At 32.2% G+C, this 6,332-nt stretch overlaps 1 long non-coding RNA gene across 1 annotated transcript; it reads right to left on the bottom strand.

Annotated features, from left to right (window-relative positions):
- Positions 1-471: 471 nt before the first annotated feature.
- On the bottom strand, positions 472-1,773 carry LOC111433452. Its single transcript, XR_002708820.1, has 2 exons — positions 1,733-1,773; positions 472-803 (listed from the first exon to the last, which is right to left on the bottom strand). It is a non-coding gene; the product is annotated as an uncharacterized LOC111433452 (long non-coding RNA).
- Between the last annotated feature and the right edge of the window lie 4,559 nt (positions 1,774-6,332).

The raw sequence follows: 6,332 nt of genomic DNA, 5'->3' as shown, positions 1-6,332 counted from the left end.
CTAATTTTAGTAATTAAAAACCCTTTTTCATTTTGAACTCTTTTTACAAAACTAGCAAATCTTTTCAAAACATCATTCTTATGTTTTATCATCAAAACCCAAGTAAATCTTGAAAAATCATCCACTATCACAGAAGCATAATAATTTCCTCCATAACTAGCTATTTTAGAAGGGCCAAATAAGTCTATATGGAGTAGTTGAAGAGGTCTAGTAGTAGAAATCATATTTTTAGATTTGAAAGAAGACTTAGTTTGCTTACCCATTTGACAAGCGTCGCAAATTTTATCTTTTTCAAATTTAAGTTGAGGAAGACCTCTAACTAATGAATTTTTTGAAATATTTGAAATCAAGTACATACTAGCATGTCCTAGTCTTCTATGCCATAGCCAAGAGTTATCAAACAAAACCGAAAGACATTTATCATTTGTAGGACAATCATTCAAATCAATAGTATACACATTATCGTCTCTATTTCCTACAAACAAAACTTTTCTATCACTAGCATTTTCAATTATGCAATTATTCTTATCAAATACAACTCTAAAACCTTTATCACATAATTGACTAATGCTAAGTAAGTCATGCTTTAAACCATCAACTAACAATACATTTTCAATGAGAGTACAAGAGTCATTACCTATAGTACCCTTACCAATTATTTTACCCTTCTTGTTATCACCAAAGGTTACTAAGCCACCATCCTTCTTGGAAAGATTGACAAACTTGGATGGATTACCCGTCATGTGTCTTGAGCAACCACTATCCAAGTACCACTTATTTTTCTTGGAGGCTTTCAAACAAACCTAAAAACAAAGATATTCAAAATTGATCTTTTTGGTACCCATACTTGTTTGGGTCCTAGAAAGTTAGTATTCACAAATTTAGGAATCCATTTCATATTTGCATTCATATTAAAGACATTGTATTTAGATAAGTAACAAGAATAATCTTTATGTCCAAACTTACCACACGAGAAACAAACGACATTATGCAAGAATTTATTTCTTAGACTAAATTTGTGTATTCTATTTTTATTCGAAAAATTATTTTCTAAAACATTGTTAAACTTTGTATTTTGAGAAACTTTTCTTCCTAAATGAATATTTTGAGAATTTTTCAATTTAAAGCACTTAGGTCTAATATGACCTTCAACACCACAATAATGACATATAGGCACAAATCTAGATTTATCATACTTAGATACAAATTTACATGTGTTAGATTTAGACAAGATAGGGGATGCTTTAACAAATATTGTTTTAGAACTTGAAGGTGTAGAACATTCATCAATATAGCCTAATCCTCTTTTATCACCATATGACTTACCTCCTTCTAGTATTTTATCTAATTTTTGAGCACCTATTGTTAACATTTTAATAGATTCCTTAGCCCTACCAAGTTCTTGCAAATTATTTGATTCATTCTCTTTGAGCAATTTAATTAATTTATCTTTTTCACCACAATCATGCTCAAGAGTCTTGACTTTATCAATTAATGCATTTTTCTCATCACAATCAAATACATGCTTTTCACAAGGTACATCAATTTTAACAATATTATGATCCTTCTTCTTTAAGCAAGAAATTTCATTTAGTAAAGACTTATTTTCAATAATTGAAGTCTTATATTTCTTTTTAAGCACAACATACTTTGAACTAAGTTTTTCTAAATCAATTGTCATCTCATCAACAAGTTTAAATAATTCATGATAAGAAAGAGATTCAAGAGTTACCTCATCTTCTTGTTCATCTTCTTGTTCATCCTCTTTGTCACTATGAGCCATGAAGCAAAAATTTGCTACTTCTTCATCACTTCCACTTGCACTTTCATCACTATCATCCCAAGTAGTCTTCATTGCTTTCTTCTTGGATTTCTTAGATGATTTGAGGAGAGGACAATCCGTTCTTATATGACCCGGCTTTTTACATTCATAACATATTACCTCATCGTTTTTGCTCTTTTCACCTTTTGACTCTTTTTGATTTGTGAAATGTTTTTTTAATTGTTTCTTCCTTTTAATAAAATTTTTATACTTACGTGTGAAGTAGGCGACATCATCTTCATCAAGGACGTCCTCATCTTCAGAGTCAACTTTGATGGACTTTAGGGCTATACTTTTCTTCTTTTTGGATTCTTCTTCCATGTGCCCGTTCATGGTAATCTCATGTGTCATGAGAGAACCAACTAGTTCATCCAAAGGAAGCTTTGTGAGATCCTTTGCTTCTTGAATCGCCGTCACTTTTGCCTCCCAACTTTTAGGCAGAGACCTAAGAATTTTTCTTACATTTTCGGAAGTAGAATATACTTTTCCAAGATTTTTCAAAGCATTTAAAATATTAGTAAATCTAGTAAACATATCACCAATAGGTTCATTTTCCTCCATTTTAAATAGTTCATAATTATGAACTAACATGCTAATTTTTGTTTCTTTAACTTGATTGGTTCCCTCATGAGTTACTTCAAGAGTTTTCCAAATTTCATATGCCGAAGAACACATACATACTCTATTAAATTCATCATTACTTAAGGCACAATACAGACAATTGATAGCACTAGCATTCAAAGAACATTTTTTCATATCATGCTCATCAAATTCATTTTCTAATTTAGGCACCTCAATATTATTAACAATTTTTATTGGAATGTAAGGACCATTACTAACATTTAACCACAATTGATAATCAACGGATTGCAAATAAATTTTCATCCTAGCTTTCCAACATGTATAATTTGTTCCATCAAAATAAGGTGGCCTAGAAGTTGATTGTCCTTCACTAAAACAATTTTTAACACGTAGGTTTGCCATAAGCTCGAACAATAAAGTTTAGATAAAAAATCTATAGGAGCAACCGGCTCTGATACCAATTGTTGGATCGGTATGGCAACCCTAGAGGGGGGGTGAATAGGGTTTTAACGATAAAAGTGTTTAAACTTGATTAATTTTTTTCTAATGATAAAACTTTTTACAAATGAGTAGAAGATGATAATTACTAAAACAAAATAATTCAAGTCAAAACAATAATCAAGTAGAACATGCAATAAATCATAATAATAATCTTGAAATTAAATAGTAAAGAGTTAGAGAAAATGACACCGTAGTTTTATAGTGGTTCGGTCAAACTCGACCTACTCCACTCCCCAAGCGCCTCTTGGGAATTTGAATAAAGAACTTTTCCGACTCTTTCCACGGATCAGAGCCAAACCGGTACACCGCTCTTTTTACGAGTTCAAGAGCAAACTCAATCCTTTCCACGGCGTAGGATCAAACCGAAACAAGTATTTGAGTTTGATAATATCACACCACAACTCTCTTAAAGAGTAGATTTACAATTTGGGATACTCACAACTATTTTCTCACAATATAATAATAATCCCTCTCAAGAATAAGATGAAAAGAAATAAACTTGTACGCTTGGAGAGAGCAACAAACAATGGAGACTTTGAACAAATGAGGATTGAAGAATGTATGTAAGTTGTGTGTTTTAAAAATGGGGGGAAGATGAGTTTATATAGAGGAGAAAAGTGGCAAAATGTAGGATTGAATATTGACCATTAGATTGTGTTAGGAATAATGGAAGGTGGAGATTAAAAGTAATTAAATAAGAAAATTTTCTAAATTCATTTATTTCAAAATTTTAATATAATAGTAATATAATATAATACTAATAAAAAGTTATGTGAGTAACGGTCAAATGAAATTCAAAATTTATTATAAATATAATAATATAATAATAATAAAAATGATGTGAGTAACTACCAAAATTTTAAAATATAATAATATAATAATATAATATAGTAATAATAAAATTCGATGTGAGTAACGGTTATATTCAAATTTATATTTTGTAAAATTTTATTTAGAAATGTAATAATAAGAAAAACTCCACCATTTGTTACTCTTCCAATATTATAAATGTCATACTTTGATATATTTTGATTTGTCCATCATTTTGATTTTGTTGCCACATCATCACGTCGGGTATGTTGTCTCGACTCTAATTTCTTCGTTTTAGCTCTGATTTGAGTAATTGAAAAGTTGTTGTAATCGTTATTCCCGACCTTATACTGTGGACAGTTCAAAAAACTGAAAATAGTTAATAATTAAAAGTAGGTTTGTTATCATCAAAACATCAATAATTAATTCATTGAAATTAATTAATGTGAGATCAAGGGCTAATAAGCCAACAAGGTTGACTTGGATTTCAGAGGACAGAATCAAATAAATTCGTGACAAAAACTTAAGCTAATCAGGTAAGTGACCTTATTATAGGATAGACTAAAAATTGTATGAATGATGATGATGTATGAACTATGTCGTACAATGTAGTATACTAGTATATGATGATGTACGAGTGTATGATGATGTATGAGATATGATGATGATGTATGAGTTATGATGCTTGATGATGTGCATAATATTATATTTCGATAAATGACGTACTTAATATGCTTGATGCACTTTATGGCAATATGATGAGTATGATGATTGCGTGACGTTTACCTTAATATGATGATGTTTTCTATATTGAGCATGTTATATGATGATGAGTGCCATATTGCATCGTGTCGTTAGATTGACATAGGACACAACCCTAAGAGCATGAAAACGATATTAATACAAATATCCACATGTATGTGTTATCTAGAGTAATAAAGAGATGAGACTAGAGGGTTGTGTAGACATTATGATGGATTTAGAGGGACCTCATGCATATTGTATGTTCATAAGCATAGGGCTACTTCCCCTAGAGATAATGAGTGCGGACGTGCACAGTATGATAATGAGTGCGAATGCGCACAAATGAGGGTGTTCATGAGGCGCATGACATTATGAGGTTCCACTTACCTCCAGACGTCACTACAGATTAGCTTGACTAGAGGGTCCAGGGAGTGTACGAGCACCCTGGGGATTCACACTTGCACATGTGAATCGTGTGTAGGGAAGTACTACACATCCAATTTGTCCGAGACTGGAGGCCACCCTTATGATGATTAGAGATAGGTCCCTAAATCATGATTGCATGTCTTTGCATTTGCATGGCTCTCTATAGTATGGCCACTTACGGAGTATTTTTCAAAATACTCAGGAGTATTTTTCAAAATACTCAGGCCATGTGCCACATCATTTTTTTCAGGTAAAGACAAGGCACACTTGTACAGATGGCGGTGGCATCGCAAGCAGAGACTGTGGCACGTCCATAAGGTAGACTCATATTTAAATTCCTAGTCCTAAGTTAGAATAGGTTGTTTTGCATTATTTTGTGTTTGTTTTTATTCTTTCTAAATCTAAGTATTTTCGTATTTAAACACGTAAGACCACTGTATTTTCTAGAGAAAAGTTGTGTTAAGCACTTTTCGAAGTTTACGTTATAAATGATGTTAATTTAAGAGTTATATTTCCACATTATAGATGAACAAAAACGTTAATAGCGACTCTGAGTATATATGACCCAGATTTCAAAGGACGAAATCAAACTTTCATTAAAGATATATTTGTGACAACGACTTAAGCTATCCAGGTAAGTGACCTTACTATCGGCATGGTTATATTTGATGTTAACACGTGCCCTGTGGTTCTGTACGTGTCATATATATTGATATGTGTGAATTGTCTGTGGATCGATATGCTTCCTATATGTTATGTTATGTTATAATATGTGGTTTGTATGATAATAATTATGGTACGATGTGCTCAAGGATATGTTTGAGATAGGGTACGAGAAGGATGCACGAAACGAAATGTAACGATAGGAGTAAGATACGTTCATGAAACGTTAGAGTTATGTTACATACCGGAGTGCTATGGATAGGAGAGATTGATGAAAGAATACGGTTAGGTTATGGGTAGAAAGGGATAGGTTTGTGATAGATTGATAGAACGATAGCGTTAGGGTACGTTCTTGTGACGATATGACTAAGGTACGTCACGTAATGATATGTCTGTGATAGGTATAAGAACGTTAAGGCTATGGTAAGTTAGAGAGCGATATGACTATGAAGTGTTTACGTTATGACTTGGTTATGATACGATACATTGTATGCTAGATTATTGTGTTTAAGTACGAAATCATGTGAACGTGAATGTATGTTATTTATGCTGCTTAGTTGATGTGATATGAATGCATGTGACGATGTGTGGCCCTTGTACGATTATGGCTTGTTGTATGAGTATTGAAATGTAACTGAATGAATTGTATGACATGATATACGGTAAATTGCATGATACATAACCCCGCTAGGAATATGTATGATATGTAACAAAATGAGTATGAGAATAACATGTAAGCATGAAAACGTTACACGGGGTTATGTTCATTAAATGATGACTATAG

Source organism: Cucurbita moschata, unplaced genomic scaffold (assembly GCF_002738365.1).
Source record: "Cucurbita moschata cultivar Rifu unplaced genomic scaffold, Cmos_1.0 Cmo_Scf00042, whole genome shotgun sequence".
Taxonomy (NCBI): Eukaryota; Viridiplantae; Streptophyta; class Magnoliopsida; order Cucurbitales; family Cucurbitaceae; genus Cucurbita; species Cucurbita moschata.
Note: the sequence above shows the minus strand (reverse complement) of the source record. Positions and strands in the feature narration are given on the sequence as shown.